General features: G+C 36.5%; 1 protein-coding gene across 3 annotated transcripts in view; it reads right to left on the bottom strand.

Annotated features, from left to right (window-relative positions):
* The window catches only part of Kek5 (kekkon 5), a 213,863-nt gene that overhangs the window by 56,899 nt on the left and 139,648 nt on the right, over positions 1-17,316 (bottom strand). The window contains exon 5 of one of the 3 annotated variants that reach the window (XM_071780298.1): positions 2,227-2,338. The exons of the other annotated variants lie outside the window; for them this stretch is intronic. The gene's annotated coding sequence lies outside the window, so the exon portion shown is untranslated. The remainder of the gene's footprint in view (positions 1-2,226; positions 2,339-17,316) is intronic. 3 annotated transcript variants of the gene reach the window in all.

A 17,316-nucleotide genomic window follows, 5' to 3' on the forward strand; every position in this document is an offset into this window, starting at 1 on the left:
TTTCAGTATTCATAATTCAACATTGGTTTCATATTAATTTCGAAAAACAAAGAAAGAAATAGGTACAGGAATTTTGTGGCTTAATTTTCTGTAGCTCACTGCACTGGCATTAATTTGATGGAATTGGGACGTTGAAGATTATTTGTATATTACGCATCGACTGCGGTTACATAATAGAGAAACACATGACTGTTAAAACGGTACGTTCGCATGCATTGTTAAAGCTGGAATGTTTATTTATTTATTATTGTAATTAATAACATATGTACCAAGCTTTATATTCGAAATCACGTCATAAAAGATCTAATCTTTTTTACATCGTGCTACGATTAATAATGCATTTCTGTAGATTTTAATATTTTTATTTGTTAGAGGTAATGCGCAACGAATTGGCATATAAACCGATAATATACAAATCTGATAGAATAATTTGACTAACTGAATAATCCTGCATCAAAACGAAATAATATATCGCTTTAAATACTTCCCGCTAATCTGTTTGGCACGTTGCTCATAAATACTATTAATCACCGACTATTAATTGGAAGATTTGAAATAGCATTAATCCATATGAGGCAACAATTAGATTCTCTCGAAAGCACAGTTGGAAAGATCATCAATAGTATTCTATCTCGTTTTAAGACAAATTATTGAAAATACAATATCTGAAAAAGTAAGCGAATCTTTCTGATAAAAACTATTTTTGTATCTTATTGTTAAAGGTAAAGAATCATCTCCAATTTTTGTTAAAATAGAGTTAATAGATTTTTCAATATACCAGGAGCTTAAATTGTATAAATGGTAAAAGGTCTTATGTCTATTATTATTAGTTCCTAAAATACAATGTTTGAAAAAGTCGTATAGAACACTTTCGTAGTGCCCTAATTTTCAGGTTCAGCGTGTTATTGGCAGTTGAACTATTACAAATGTCAGTTAAATTACTTTATTAAAAACTCAATATAAATAAAGTTGCTACTTTCATTTTACATCTAACAAAAATGCACCATTTCCCTATTTAAAGCTTTAACCTTGTTTTCTCCGAATTCATAATAATAGATAAGATTCTTTACCTCTAAAATACTGATTTAAAAGGATCTCATGCGGTTTATCTCACGTGAATAATCGTGTTATCAGTCGTTCAATTATAAAGGAATAAAATTTTCTCCTTTTTTATAAAGATGTTCATAATAATTTTATGATTATTTTGTTCAAATACCTAACTATCGCATAGATATCTAATAGAATCAAAATAAGAAAACTATACTGCGCAGAAAATAATGTAAAGAGACGTAGGTTAATAGATTTTTCAATTTTGAATCAGCGTGCGCGCCCGTAACCCGTGTAGGCGTAAATGCATTTGCAAAATTACACCGACATAAATATATCATTTGTAGAATTACTCCATACTGAATCCATATACTGAATGTTGACATATAATATTTGAATGTAAATCATAAAGGCATAATTGTAAAATTGAGCAGGTACATCCAGTATAATATTGATTTTTAAAGAAGCAGACGCTCGTTAAGTATAAACACAGTCGAATATTTTTATAAATCATAACATCCATTAATTGCTCGAATTTGGCCTCTCAACTCTCTCAATCTTGATTTCTTTTCAACCATTTCTCACCGAAATATCTGTTGCGTCTGATGCCGGATTCAGGCCGAACAAACGAGCACGCACAAACATGAATGAATAAGTTGTTCACTGAAACAAATTGTTTCTTCGTGTTTGTTCGCGCTCGTTTACTCGGTCTGGATCCGACTTAATTTTAAAATTACAAAAGGCACAGTGAAATTGTATTTTATTCAAAAGTATCTGCGGAGATGAATTAAAGCTGAGAACGTTCGACCGATTTGCAGAGTAAATCATGTGATAAATACTTCATCCTTCGGATTCATAAATCCTCGATTCCGTGCATGTTTTACTTCATTTAAATAAGGCACTGGATCAATATGTCATTTACGTTGTCTCAACACATAAAGCTTTATAGTTCGTGTGATGTTCGCGCTACAAAATGCATCGGAGTAAATATACGTCAACGTGGCTGCAGCAAATGCAAAAAGTATGAGATGACATATGAATAATTAGCGTGGAAAAATGATGGCGCAGCACGCTATTCAGATATATGACGAACGTGGTGGACGATTCGTGAATGGTGAACTATTTAAACCGACAGTAAAAAAAAAGAGTTAAAAGGGTTACTAGCAGAGATGATATTACCTCTGTATAATTGAACGCGATTTCGCTCCGTTAAAGTTGGCACGGTGGTGGTTGGTTGCCACCTTCTCCCTTCAGGATACGACTTCTCGGCGTTGGCTTCTATTGATTCACGCTGACTTGGTCCCACCGCAGGGCGAAGACGTAAGGTAATGCGATCAAGAAAAGGAAATAGAATACGTACTGTCGTCGCATACACATTAACGGAGAAGCCACAGAGGCACGAAAATGGTCTTGGGCGTAACAGTATCCACACGGGAATTGCATTACTCTTTTACATGTAATTTACATAAGTAAAGCATAATTTGTATTTATATAAATATATGAATATTTACGTAAATATAATCGTTGTCGTCGTAAGTTAAATATAATCGTTGTCGTTGCTTATAAAAGAAATTGTTCTTTCTCCAAGAAATTAGACTTAATTTTTAAACGTTGACGCGCTCAATAAAGTTGTGAATTTAGTCAGTTAAAAAGTGCGATAAAAAATTGCTGTTTTTTTATTTTGTATCAATTTTCAAACTTAAACAAGCATAAATTTTTTTTTACACGAAGCATTGAAATAGAAAACGATTTGTTTGTTTCGTACATGGTTGACCCAGTTTATATTCTATGTGGAAAATTGTTCGTGTAAACACGAGCGTATACAATATGTATAGAAATCGCATAGAAGTAATTTCAAATTTTTCGATATCCTGATTGAAATGCTCGACAAATATTTATTGATCCATTTCAAGTAGCTATATGAAAAATATTTAAAATAGCAAGTGTTTGTGTGCATTTTTAATTAATATACATACGAACGTTTCCAAAATATTCAAAATGCATGCTTCCAAAAACAATCGATTTTATAATAAAAATAAATCCGACACAAATAAAAAAGGGATATATGCTTTTACGAAAAATATATTTGATATAAGATACTTTCTCAGTTTCACTTTTCCATAATTAAATCTATCTGTGATAGAGAACCGAGAGGAGAGCGAGTTAATTAATTTCTTGTCGCGTGGACGTTTTCAGCTCGTCTGAAAATGCGTACCTCGTGCGACCTAACTGACTGATGAAGGCTTTTAAAAAGCATTTAGCAATGTCCCGTCTGAGTCTCTCTCATTCATTTCGCGGCATTACAAACGACAGACGGTTCCTGGAGGGGATTTCGCGCTGTTTGACGGAAGAAATTCGTTTGCGGCTTGCCTTTCGTTTTTTCCTTCCCACTAACCCCGAAGCAGAAATTCACCGTGAAGAAGTAATAAAGAACCTGTCGAGAATTTGGTGGCCATTCTTCTTCATTGGAGTATACTCTATTTCCCGCGGTTCGCCACAATCTCTCGTAGTGATTTCGATATCGCAATGCTCTCTTTCTCTCACACATACACATACACACGCACGCACATTCTCTCTTCCTTGTTGCCATCTCACTATCCATAAGCTCTTATTTTATTCTCCGAGATAGATCAACCTTCTTTGATTCCTGAAGTGTTCTCGATATCTGTCCGCGTCTCCAACACAGACAGAAATACGTACATCTGAAATGATCGAAAGGGAAGTGACAGTTCGACGGAGGCGTGGTTACCCATCGTATTGGAGAAATTGATCGACTGCCGAGGACGTCTCATTAATCTATTGCCAATAACGCGCACGACACTTTAAAGGTGGAGACGATTGCGTCCCTATTTCAATCAGTTTCAATTACGTTATGATGCAAAGGTTAATCAATACTCGCGAAGTGCAATATAACATCTATTTAATATAATGAATGATAGTATTTCTCATTTACGTATAATTCTATACTTGACGAAACTAAGCAAGCAAATTTAGTTATTATAATAATTTGATAAATAATTTCATTTTATATCAAAGAGAAAATATTGTACGATCTGCAACCATGACAAAGATTTAGAACTTCGTTTCTTTTCTAAATTTTAGAATGTATTGCTAAGTGACCAATAATCAGTGTGAGATTTGAAAACGAGAAAAATTTCGCGCGAAGCAAGGACACTTTTATTTTTGTACGTTCAAACGAATGCGAGAATGCCACGCGATTCTCGATATAAAGTTAGAGAAATACGTCGTTCCACCTCTTGACATAATTCTCTTTATCGTTGCAAGGTATCCACTTGTGATACTCTTGGAAGCCTCTGCTTTAAAGCTCCAACATAAAATTATTGTTACGATACGTACAATGCGAGCTTAGAAGAACGCGAAAGTGTAATAACCGCAGCTAGTACGTTACAATATAAACGAAATCCTTGTTACTGTAAGGAATATGAAAAGCAGTTGCTATTTCTGTAGCTAGAAGATTTGCATTGTTTATACAATGTTTATACTTTATTGTAACATGTACAATGTCCTTATTCAATTTTATGATTTAGACTATTTAGAGATGCTAATTTTAAAGTATATAATCTGATATCGATACTTGTACCGATATGCTTTCAACACGGATATATGTTAGCATATTTAAAAATATACGGAGTCATATAATATATAGATACACTTCGCATAAAACAAGTATTTCACATAAAAAAGAGTATTTTACACCATCTCGCATATTTCAAATACCATGATGTTCAACAAAGTTATACCCTGCCTGCTATTAAATAGATTGCGCAACGTAATGTAGATATTCAGTATCCTGTATAAGTGCTTGACCAGTTGAATTAATCTCTCATTCATCGGATAATGCTGTTTATTCGCGCTGCTAATGAATCGTATCATGAAGATGAAAATAAGACCGCACAAAAGATAATTTTCGTATAATTAGATTGAAACAGTTTAATAGACGAATCGAGTTGATTCGATAATAGTGTAACTGCTGAAAATTAAGAAAAATTCGCAACAAAATAACAAAGTCGTTTGATAAATTCATCCAATTGATCGAATTTAACAAAATCAAATCAATTTCGTATATCTCAATTTGAAGATCGTTGTCATTATATATAGAGGAGAGTTATCGAATGTACCACTTAAAAGTTATTTTTTATTATATTTCTTATTTAGTAGTGATTTATATGTAGATAAACGTTGGAAATTGTAATTTGATGTTTCAGGCATCTATTATCACATTATTAGCTGTTTAACCTTTTACCAATAACAAATTAATTTGTTATAAGTCTTTTTTTAACGTGCTGCAAAAGATATGATTTAGGCAACCGGTCGCCTAAATCGTACCTGTGGGTCTTTTAAATCATATCTCCTTGAAAGTATCGAATTTATGAATGAAAATAATTAAAAATATAAGATTAATGAAAGGAATCACTATAACTTATACCTATTTTACTAATAATTTATAAAAAAAACTAAGTACCTACTTAATAATTAATCAATCACAATAATGAAAAGATAAAATAAGAATTGTCATGTTAACATAATCTAAATTATTATGTAACGTAAAGATGCGTACGCATGAGTTCCTAGATAGTACCAGCATGATATAGGAAATCTTATAACGGTACGATTTAGGAAACTTGGTAGATTTTACAAAAATATCGAATTAATCTGTATATCTAATAATTGCAAATATGTATATGTAAAGAATGTAAAATATTCTACAATAAACCTTCTTTTATAAAAATATAAAAATTTATAATAAAATTGTATGATTATTGATTACATTATTATCAGTTATATAAATTGATCAAAAATTTACAACAATGGTACCTGAATTTTTTAAATGTTAGCACGCACAAAACAAAATGTAATCTGTTAAAATTTTGTCCATATTACTCATTTTTCATTTATTTCATATTTTTATTACTGGCTACGTTTACACCCAGCGACCTGATCGCGGCCTGACCTATATTGTGACCCGAAGTAGGTCTAGTCATCATTCGTTTACACCGAAAGAAACCTAAAAATTGACGGGATCGTATTTGGGATCGCCCTGAATTGCAGCGAATCCGAACAAGCAAATGAAGCTTTTAGGACGAGTCGCGCTTGATCACGCGTTTACATCGCAAATGATAACGGCCGATTTCAGGTCGGGTCACTAAAATACGCGGCCTGATCTGAAGCCAGGTCCGGTCGTCTATCAACTGTTTACAGCAGGCGGGCTAAATAATTTAGGTCGAATTTGATGTACAGGCCGCGGCCTAATTTCAGGGTGTAAACGTAGCCACTAAATGTTGCTTATATTAAGAAATAGATAATACGAAATATTGATGAAGTACGATTTAGGCGATCACCGGTACGCATTCATTACACTGTTGGAAAATTTTTGTAGGTTTGTTAAAAAAGGTCCTTGTGTTAAAATTTTTGTGTAAAATAATCAACACATACATGTGTAGATTTAACATATGCCTGCTATGTTAATTGAACGTAACAAATTTAAAATGTAAAATTATTAAAATAATTTAAAGAATATGTTAAAGTAACACAATTTGAACGTATTTATTAAATGTGGACCGTTTGGGACATCCAATTTATGTTATATTTAACACAAATTTTCCAACAGTGTACATATCAATTTTCCTCAGTCTCAAAAGTCTGTCCGAATTTAAAAGTGAGATACTTTATCCTAAAATTATCCAACTTATTCTTTCAGTTTAACGGCGAAAACAGAGAAAAATTGTGAATCACGCTCGACAGATTTTTCAGTACAGTCTCGTCTTAATTGCGCCACTTCGTCCTGCAGAGATAAGAGTTGACGTTCGCGTTCGTTCGTTCGTTCTTTGCACAGACCGTCCAGAGAGGATTCGCTTACGGATTTTCATTTAATACGCATTTGGCCTCGCGGGAGCGGAAGACCAGAAGTAGATCGCGAAAAGTTATCTTCCCACTTGCGTCTCTCGACCGACGAGAGCCTGCAGGCACCGACGCCGCCGCCGTTTCAATTGGGCGGCTCTTCAATAGAAAGCCGGGCTTTTCTGCTGTTTATCTGTCGGTGCCGTGCACACAGCCGTATTTGGCGGACAAAACGAAGAAGAAGGGGAGGGGGAGGGAGGCTAAGCTGTATCGAGCGCGAGAAACAGCTTATTTGGCATCGTCGGCGCCCGGGAATTCACTTCGTTCTCAAATAAAATGCCACTCACCACGTCGCCGGGGCGAATTGCACGATGCGCGGACGAACCTGTCCCCCGATGAAGCTTGGTGAACCGCACGCACGTAAGCTGCACGGCGAAAAGCGTGCGCAGCTTCGTCGGATACCTGTTGACGCCCGGTGAGACGATCGCGTGGAGATAAGGGGGGCCGTCACCGGGAACGAATTACTGTCCCCTCGAGCGAAAGATGTCGAAGTGCACTGGGATAGTTCACTCATAAGAGATATGAAACAAGCTCTAGCTTTAGTACTTTCTCTCCGTAGAGAAATTAGCGTTTATCGTTCGGCACTTGGATCATCAAGATATGCGATATATGTGTCGCGGTGGAACTTCTATTCGTTCCTGGATATCAAAAGAATAATATCGAGTCGCTTTGTTCTATCGCGTTGCAGAATGGGAGCGCGAGAAATATTAATGAATTCCGCTGCTGCGCCAATACATTATATCATACTTTGCGTTTAATAATGAATTTCAAGATTATAATCGCTATAATGTTTTTTCAAGAAAATGGTTCCGTACGGGTTAAGTATAATGAGATCGTAAAAATGCGTTTTTCGCAAAGCCATTACGTTAAAACATATTCATTTAGTAGTTAATTACAGTAATCGTCAGGAAGAAAGAAATTAAAAGAAATTTATTTTATATGAGGTTTAACCTCGTTTTACCTCGCGAGCTTCGCGTGAATGATTAAATATATGTTGCGCTTTACTTTTGCTATAATCTAATCCGTCAACTTTATTCAACGAGATGTGTGCGTGTGTGTATGTGTGGGTATGTCTAAAATTTTTTGCAGTATTTCGCGTTTTTGCGCGCACACTTGTCAGAAGCATCTGCGGGCCGAAACATTTTAAATGCTCGCGTCTTGGCTTTTCTATCAAGGCGCTTTTCGATCCAGCTTTTCGTGTTGCTATCTCATTTGAAAGTGTTTTCAATTCATATTGGTCATCCGCATGTTTGTTCTTATTGGATATATACCAGACCAATTTGCATATACATCGCAGATGTTAAAAATAACCGATAAATCCGACGTAAGCCCGTGAAAAAAATAGCATAACATTCACAGTAAAACTTTTTCTGTCAAATGTAAAAATATCGCTGTGAGGCAAGATTTTCATCGCATGCAATGAAAACCCCTGAGAGCCAACGTAATGAATTAACGAAATGCAGTTATGCGTATCGGACGGATTATCTTAAAAAAATGTGACCCGGGCGCGTAATGAGTCTGCCTCTCCTCCCGTTTCCTCTGCTCGACGACAACGTGCGTTTGCACGTCTCCGAAATACGAGAAGGATATCTAACACCGCTCCGTCCGTCCGTCCGTCCGTCCGCGAACGCCTAATGGATTCAGGTGAAATTATCCTCGCGGAATACCAAATGAGCGGTAAGGACTGTCGTATAATTCAGACTCGTGGGTATTAGGTGTACCCATTTAACGTCACGTCCTTTCCGTTTAAACGCGGCGCTGTAGCTTTCGGCCCCCCGGAGAATTGCACCACGACGTGAAAGAGGAAGTCAGAGAGAGAGAGAGAGAGAGAGGGGGGGGAAGGTGGCAGACGGTGGGTGTCCGAAGGGATGAAGACGCGGGCAATCGGCCAAACCAGGGCTCAGGAGTGTGCTTTATGCTCTTAGCTCTGACTTCTGAGCTAATCGACCCTTACTCCCTAAACTAACGTGTAACAACCGCGAAACGACCTGTTTCAGCGCCGGGATTTGGCACTGGCCAACGAGAAATCGCGACAACATCCGAACTTTAGTCACGCGACAAATCGAAGTAATTGCAGGACCGTGTTGTTATCGAACATTGAACGTTCTTAAAATAAGCGCTGCATTTTGTATGTCCTCTGCACTTATCGAAACATTTATGCATACAATTTTGGCCTTGTTAGCAGAATATCAATAATTTAATTTAATGAAAAAAATTTTTTAAACTATGTATGCAACTAATGCATTTTTTAATAAAATAAAATCAATTGTCAGGATTTGCATTAACCCGGGAACGGGCGCCTGGGGTAATTTTTACACTCCGGTATCGAAAAAATGAAGCTTCTTTCGTTTTTTAAATATTTTTTTTCGATTTACTTTTTTCAGAAAATGTTTAATTAAACTATATATATATACATATATCGTCCTCAATTACTAATAAATTATAGAACAATCAAAATATGCAATATGCAATTAATAACAATAATTTTTAATTGGCGTGTAAAAATCACTCCAAGTAACCATTTATATGCAAAAAAAATCAAGCGCCCATTCCCAGATTAAAGAGATGTTAACTGAGTTAACTGAGAAAAGCGTTGGTGTGTCACGTGCTGAACTATCTGATCAAAAAAATATCAAAAAATATGTAGCTAGTAGCGTAGTAAGTATAAGAAAAAAATGGAGAAAAAAGAGCGAGATGAATAGCGCAAGATAATAAAGTGCCGAGTGAGAAGATGAAAAATAGTTGTGAATGATGGAAGAAAGAAAAAAAGAAAAGTGTGGAAAACTGAAGGGCAAGAAATGGCAGGCACCGCGGATGAGACGGCAGAAACTTTAAATTGGCGAAACTCCGGAAAAACGCTCGTACGAACAAAGGCGAGTGGAACAATGCTGAAAATCCGGTAATCGAAAAGATTCGCGTTTTCAGTGCGGGAACGGCTTCGTCGGCCAACCAAACGATCCCCAATTACAGTTCCTCTTTCATCACCTTACATTTCCGCCTGCGTCCTGTAACTATCGTACCTTTTTTTTCGCGCATTCGTTAGAATTTGTCCCGAGATTCCATTTCAATCCTAATTAAACAGCATCATTATCCAATCTCACAATCCATCAACAGTAACAATCCATTAATTTGAATAAAGCGATTCCTCGCGGTGGAGCACAATGATGTTAAGGATGAACAAATGAAGGTAAGGAACTCAATACGAAGCGAGAGTTCCGATAATTTGTTCATCACGGAACTTTACGTGCGGTTCCAACAATCCAATCGTTTGCATTTTCGATTAAAATTTAAATGACTATGGATTGTTTCCGTATATGTTCTCACACAATGTTGTTTTAAGAAATATTATAAAAAATTTGTTTGTCTTACATCAGAAAATTTTGTCTTTATTTTGCAATAATTCGTACTCCGATCACGAGTACAGCAACAAATCTTTAGGTCCGTCGTTTAAGCCTGACGCTAGATTAGAACTTGGAGAACATCCGCGTGCTCGATTAGTTAATTTATGTTCCAACGGTATCACGATGTTACGTGAGGCGACGCGACGGTTCGGTGATGGGGACGTTAAATGTAATTAACGACTGCTCCGTAAACGGGAATAACGCTTAGGTCATGCCGTTCAAGCTACTAACTCAAAATCCGAGGTACCTTTCTATCCGCAAATGGATAGTAACGAAGTGCGCCATCGTAGCATTGTCAATTAGTAATGCCAATACTGCTCCACGAATTACAGATTTAAGCACTTGAACGTTTCAAAATATTATTTGACGTAATCATTTTTAATGAAACACACAGAAGCTCTGAACCGATCGTCAATGACTTTTATCCCGGTCTTCTTGAAGTTTTATAGATCGACTCCCTCGTTCTTACACACATATTTTTTTATTCTTGTCACATGTACTTCACGTATAGATAACACGTAGGTAAAACATAAATCCTCGTTTATTGGATACTTTACGTCATACTGCGACTACGTGACAATTGCAGCCCGTATGTTCGAATTAAACAATGCTGTTAAAGCAACTCTCATCCATCGCACATAAAATAAATGCATCAATACCGGAACACTTAAGACCTATGTCTGGACATTTTCATCATTTTAGTTTTTAAATAAGTCTAACGCAAATTAAAATCAAAGATAAAAATATAATGCAAGAAAAATATTTTTATCTTTGATTCTTTGATTTTAATTCGCGTTATAACTTATTTACGGACTAAAATAATAAAAATGTCCAAGCATTGGTACATTTACCTTAAATATGTTTCTGGGTTCAATCGACTTTTCTTCGCGATTTATCAATTTTATTTCATTTGATGCCCCGCTATCGATCTAACGTGAATCAAATGCAATTCCCTCCGACATTCAGAGCATATTTCTTTCCGCGGATAAATCTTTATTCAGACATATTGTACGCGATGCGCGTAAGTATAAGCAGGGCATATACGTATTACGCACACACACACGCACACGCTCTACGTTACTCCCGCGCGTTCGTAAATATTGAATATTCTAATTACTGGCTCTCTATTTCATTTCCCACTGGATTACCGACGATATCTGCATGTCGTTGCAGCGCGAGCCCTGCAGCTTTCGCGTCTATACTCCCGGTGGTTTTTGCGCCATTCGTGTTTTTCTCTCGCGCGCGCATGTTTTCACGTGCGTTTCATACATTTCCGTGGGCCCGCAAAAAGAAAACCTTTGCGTTCCAGTTCACATCCGTTGTTATTTCCTGAGTTAGTATTGTCTCGTGCTAACGGCTCTTGACGCGAATGGAGCATTCATGCACGCGGAATTCACAGAAATTTTGAAATTTATCGTTTGTAGCTAATGTTGGTTCATTCTGAGTAATCGGCTCTACACGTTTAATGTGTGTCTAACGACACAGAACCATAGCGAATCCACAATGATCAAAAGTAGAGCGCTCTGTCTTTAATAAGGATGCGGCTGTGCCGTTTGATTTGCTCCTTTCAGGCTATACGTCCTATACATATGCAACGCTGTAATCCAAAAGCAATAGACACAGTTAGGTATCAAATGCTGTCTAATTTACCTATTTTGCGAGACGTTGGTCCAACGTTAATAATGATGTGTTTGGAAATCTAATTGTAACCACGAGCGCATAATAAAGCAAATTGATATCCCATTCAATCAGAGATATGCCTAGTAGATATGGTTCATTGAGTTTACAGTATACATATACATTATTGGCAACTAACATAGATGTTACATATGTTAGTTGCAGTCACATGATAATATTGGATTTAACGTAACCCGCGATGGAATACTACTCGCAATCTCATATGTAAACGATAATTTTCAATTTTCCTAATTAATTGGTCGTGTTATTATTTGCTACAGCAAACGATATGTTAAATCTGCCCTTTCTTTGAAACTATAGATACATGTTTAAGGTTAAATGTTAAACATTATTATATAAATATATGTGTGTGTGTGAAAATATAATTTATATACATACAGAGTGTTCCGTAAAGACTATAATAATATTTAAGGATAGATTCCTGAGATTGTTTTTAAACGAAAAGTCTGATACCAAAATGTCGAGATTGTAACAATTTTTAAGTTATAAACATTTAAAAATAATGGATCAAGTTATCCAAAATTCGCGCGCTCAGGTGTAATGTGTGTATATGCGTACACACACATTTGCTATCATAAATATTTTCATCTTTTCTAAAATATTTCTAGAATAAACGTGTCGGTTTTAAATATTTATGTATTATAAATGATAACTATTTGTAATTCAAGAACGAATGTAATATCTCTAGGTAGCAATTTTACTAATATATATAGCAAGTACGAAAGCACGCGATGATCAAGCAGGGTTCAATGCTTGAACGCGTTCAATGTAGCTGAGAGAGTAGCAAACCCGATGGTGTCAAAAGCTCTCGGTTATTACGCTCGAATCCGTCATTTCCATTAATTCTGCCTATTCAGTGTCACATTCCCACGGATTTCCCGTCACTTATGAGTACCCGAGCAAATATCCTCATTTACCGTCAGAGGCCCTTGCCTCTGCAAAATGTTGTTGCTAAAAAATGAAAAATATAGTATTTTTTTTATTTCTAACTAAAATAGATGTTCCTAATAAACAGTAAATTTAGATCGTTAAAAAGAGCTTCGAGCTACTTGACTATAGAGTTTCTGGATTCTTATTAATAAGAAGTATGTTTCGCTACTGAGAATATCTATCGTTTAATCATATATTTTGAAGCGTGGAAATACGCTCCCTCTACGAGTATCTTCTTTTCTTTGCGAATCTAAAAGCGATTCCAAGTCATAGAATCTGGTCACGGAACCAGAAGAATCCATAAAAGAAGGAAAACGTGCGAGGGCCTGAGGCATCCCGCTCGGCTGTGCATACACCATGTACCGGATGAGGCTCACTTTCGCGAAGAGGGGGTTAAATGTAAGGGACGCACGGATTCCTATCATCTATCTTGCAAGCGTTAATATGAGTATTAACAGAGGATCGCGTTGCGTTACCAGGCACGGGCGTTTTAAATAATTAATTGGCCGGCAAAATGGGACGCGCGGATATGAGTTCGGGTGCCCCCATTCGTTAATTTCATGGTTCATTTTGTGCGCTCTTTTCCGCTTGCCGCGTTCGCCGCCCTCTCCTGTCCGTGAACGAACACGGCCCCATCCTCCTTTTTCATTACGCACCACTCGGCGTTTATAAATGCGACGGCCTATCGGCCGTGCGTAATTCTTGCCGCATGCACTAGCTGCCACATTGGCGGTAATTGTCGACGATTATCGCGCTCATACATTTTCCTACTTTTTTTGTCTCCCTGTCGCTTTGACAAATGCTACTATTTTGTACCAGTAAAGAGGTACACTTATAAAAACGGAGAAGATCTTTATACACGGCATACAATAAAATGTTACATTAAGCAGAAGTGTTTTCATTTATTTACAATATTTGCTTGGTACTGATGTTAATTCATGACAACTGACATGCTCTAAATAGCATTTCCAAATGCGAGATTTTGTAAAAGAGACAATTAACGAAATTATTTCGTCAATTAACTCGACGAAGAGATACATTTCTTGCATGCAAATTTTATCGTACAATTTGCGGTGTCACTGCAATCGCCCATGTTTTGTTTTTGCTTTAAAAATAGGCTTTCGAATTTATAATAATGGCTACGTTTACACCCTGAATTTAGGCCGCGGCCTATACTTCAAATTCGACCTAAATTATTTAGGCCGCGCTGCTGTAAACATTTGGTAGGCGACTGGACCTGGCTTCAGGTCAAAATTTAGGTTGAATTTGAGGTATAGGCCACGGCTTAAATGCCCCGATGTAACCGTGCCCAATGATATTTTTATTCGACCGGACTGGCTATCTTTATTTAATACGGTTATCACAGTCACAGCTGATAATTGTATTAAATAAAGATAGCCAGCTTGGTCGATTAAAAAATTATTGTTGTTAGTTATTTACTGGCGAACCAAAGTTTATTTGATTTTCGGATTTATATATGTGTGCGCCGGATTACGAGTTCTACGATTTTGCGTACTGATCTTCCGTTTCTGTAATATCGTAACATATGATTCTCTAAAAAGAATCACCATTGAGATCAATATCCAGAATAAATGTTTAACATTATAGAATCGCAAATACGATCATGAACAAGCCTGTTCCACAATATGACAAAAATATTTTCAGTAAACATTGAGAAATACGCATTGACAGATTATCGATTAACAATCGCATCAAATGAGATTAATATCGATCAAGTGATGACTACACTAAAATACGCCAGATAAAAATTATGATTGAAATGACAATACAAGCATATAAATATATATACCTAATATATTTTATAAAGCGCTTTCTTGCTAAATATTGTATGGAACATGGGAAGAGTTAGTTCACGTATAGACGACGGAAAAAAGATGTGCGTGTTGGGAAAAAAAAGTTTACCAGCCGACGACGGAGCGGAAATGAGAGTAAGTCCGCAATGATTCAAACAAGCGAGTAACAGATAGAACAAACTTTAATTAAAACCAAAGTTTTAAGAGACACGGTAAGGCGGAAGGTCGCGATGGAATTAAATGTTGGCGAGAATTGCGTAACGTTTCTCACGGCGTGTTAGAGAGCCGCGGATATAAGGGAGGACATTATTATGGCAGAAAAATGCTTGAGCGTGGAAACCGTGAGGGAACACGAGGTCGACAGTAATTTGAGTAATAGGAAGAGATCCACGAGAAAAGACAAACTTCAATTTGTGGAACAATATTGTTGAGTTAATATGAGTTGAAAAGGATATATTCTTCTCTGTTTTCCCCAGATATTCCCATGCGCGAAATTTGACGCTTGTGATGTTTTCCATTGACGACTCCGTCAATCCAAACCAATTCATCACTGCGTAAAAAAAGAGTCGAAAAAAACGGTCAAATAAACGCGTATCGATAACCGTATGGGCAAGAGTAATTACTGTATTATAAATGAACAAAAACGCTTGAAAACCGCTTTTTCACGCATTTGCATCGCTCTGTACTTGGCGCTTATACCGATATTTCAATTCAATATGATAATTTTCAACGAATGATTTATGCATTTTTACGGCAATACTGGCAGCCAGTGGCGTCGCGGAAATCATTCATTATATTATTGAAATGATCACTGAGTCTGTTCCATCGAGTTATTCATTTTGAATCATGTCTATTGTATTCGCCAGTAGAACATTACATATTCTCAAAAGTGGAGTTTATATAACGTGATTATATTATAATACAATCGATGATTAACAGCGATATGCTATTATCAAAAATTGTATAATATAAATTGTTCTAAAAATTTACTAAAAATATTACAATTAATAAGAGGAAATGCCATTTTCGGTTAGATTGAATCTTGGTATCCTAACAATAATATTTCTGTATGAATTTTGTATTATACCTTTTCCATTAGCAAATTGCGCGCTGATTATTTGTCTTGAAATACAGTATTTTTTTGTTGGAACAGTAAATCCACAAAAATATTAAATTTATTTATTTCAAAGATATAAATTATTTTGCGTTATTGTAATTTTGCGTCGAGAAATAGCTTGTTTCACACGTAATTTGTTCTTTTACTATTAAAGTTATTCTTTCTCAATTGGTATGTCGTCCTCGTGAATACCGTGTGTCAAGCAGATAGAAGAGGTTAAAGGGGTCAACGCGACAGAGCGCGTACGGCAGTATTTCGTTCTGGAATCTCTCACACTCCTGAGTTTATCCTTGTAAACTTTGTTAGAACCGCTTGTTCACTCTGCACCTACAGAACTGCCCCAAGAGCGCCAGACTTCGTTTTAGTTACGAATTCTTTGACAAATACATAGAATTTGTCGAGCGTTTCCAAATAAAAATTTCTACGTACATCATCTACTCTCGTCGAAGGCTCTCTCGGCCATTAAATGATAATTAAATTTCTCTGTTAAGTGAAAGTAATAAATTTCTATTAAGCGCCGAAGTTCGCTCGAGATTAATCGCGCGCGAAAGTTTGTTATCCAACAACATTCAACGATCAATTCTACAAAACTCTTTAATTTTCATTCGCTCACAAATAAGAAACTGTTACCGTCTCGATTCTGAAACACATCAGCCGCCATTATATTTAAATTAGACATCAGATAATTGCGAAAGAGAGAATGCGATGATTCCGACACATCTTGCACATCTAAATATGTCGCAATTAGCTGATGCACGCGGAAGATGTGCCACGCAAATTCCAGAGTTTCGAAATATAACGTGTAATCCCTTTTCATAGTCAGCGCGAACAATCTCGTTCCCGAGGGAAGCTATTGTGCTTCTTGCTACGTGTTGTAGCGTTCAGCATTAACGTTACAATGCCTAACATTAAATAACTCATTGCGGACGTCGGCTAATGCGCGCGCCACCCAGATTGTAATACAAGCGACGAGTAAAGCTCGCCGGCGAAATGGACGGATAAAAATCGACGGTTGAAACAATCGTTCCAAAAACGACGTGATTGTGCTCGAAGCGATTCGGCATGAAATATCCAGGCATAAACTGGCGATTTCAAGGCTATCGGGGGCGAGCGATTTGTCGCTATGACAACATGATCATCGGATCTGCCGTTCGCAATAAATAACGTGACGATTAAACAACGGATTTCGGCGAATACATATCGTGTAACGAGCTCGTATCGTTATTTGCGCTTCGCGAATTGTTAGTCATTTGATGACCGTGTGTCTTTGTCAAATGGATCGGATCTCTGTAGCAGTATTCTCTTATAATTTCATCCAGCTCTCAATCTCCTGATAATTCGATATTGTAATTAAATATGTATATCTAATCATGATATTTTGAATGTCCTT

This window comes from Temnothorax longispinosus, chromosome 6 (genome assembly GCF_030848805.1).
Source record: "Temnothorax longispinosus isolate EJ_2023e chromosome 6, Tlon_JGU_v1, whole genome shotgun sequence".
Classification (NCBI taxonomy): domain Eukaryota; kingdom Metazoa; phylum Arthropoda; class Insecta; order Hymenoptera; family Formicidae; genus Temnothorax; species Temnothorax longispinosus.